Raw genomic sequence first — 806 nt, 5'->3', positions numbered from 1 at the left:
GTCCTCGGTCCTCGTGTCCCCGCTGGGGTCCCCCTCTGTCACCGCTTTGTCCCCTCAGTAGACCTTCATGTCCCTTTGGGTCCCCTGGGTGTCCCCGCCCCCCCCCATGTCCCCATCCCCGGTGACGTCTGTCTCTCCCGCAGGGCTTCTACAAGGGAGGGAAATTCGTCTTCAGTTTTAAGGTCAGTCCTGCACCGAGGGGAATTCCGTGGCCACCAACACCCATCCCGGTGTTGATGGGACCGGTGGCCACGTGGCTGCCCCGGGGGCTGGGGGTGGCAGCAGCGGGGTGGTGGCCACCAAGATGGGACCTGTGGCCACCAGGGTGGGACCCACTTGTCCTGTGGGTGGGAGCTGGAAGCAGGTGGCCACTGAAACCTGACCTGTGGCCACCAGAATATGACAGACCGTGACTTGTGGCCACCATGTGGGTTGGGACTGTGACCAGGGGCTGGTGGCCACGAAGATGTGACTGGTGGCCATGTGTCCACCCTGTGGGTTGGGGCAGGGGCTGGTGGCCACCGAGATGTGACCGGTGGCCATGTGTCCACTCTGTATATTGGAGGTGGTGGTGGGGGGGACTTGGTGGCCACCAAGACACGACCAGGCTGTGTGTCCATCTTTGTGGGTTGAAGATGGGACCTCGGGTTTGGTGACCACTAAGATGTGACCTTTGGCTGCGTCTGCTGTGAGGTTTGAGGTAGGGACGAGAAACTGGTGGCCACCAAGACGTGACCTGTGGCCACCAAGATGTGACAAGCAGCCACATGTCCCCGCTCCGGGTTGGTGGTAGGGCCCAGGGGCTG

At 62.5% G+C, this 806-nt stretch overlaps 1 long non-coding RNA gene across 1 annotated transcript in view; it reads left to right on the top strand.

The window, feature by feature from the left end:
• The first annotated feature begins 141 nt into the window (after positions 1–141).
• The window catches only part of LOC103904096, a 1,223-nt gene continuing 558 nt past the window's right edge, over positions 142–806 (top strand). Inside the window, exon 1 of the long non-coding RNA XR_657879.1 lies at positions 142–182. This is a non-coding gene — a long non-coding RNA (uncharacterized LOC103904096). The remainder of the gene's footprint in view (positions 183–806) is intronic.

This window comes from Aptenodytes forsteri, unplaced genomic scaffold, assembly GCF_000699145.1.
Source record: "Aptenodytes forsteri isolate BGI_AS27 unplaced genomic scaffold, ASM69914v1 Scaffold472, whole genome shotgun sequence".
Classification (NCBI taxonomy): domain Eukaryota; kingdom Metazoa; phylum Chordata; class Aves; order Sphenisciformes; family Spheniscidae; genus Aptenodytes; species Aptenodytes forsteri.
The sequence above is the reverse complement of the archived record's forward strand: the minus strand, read 5'-3'. Positions and strand labels throughout refer to the sequence as shown.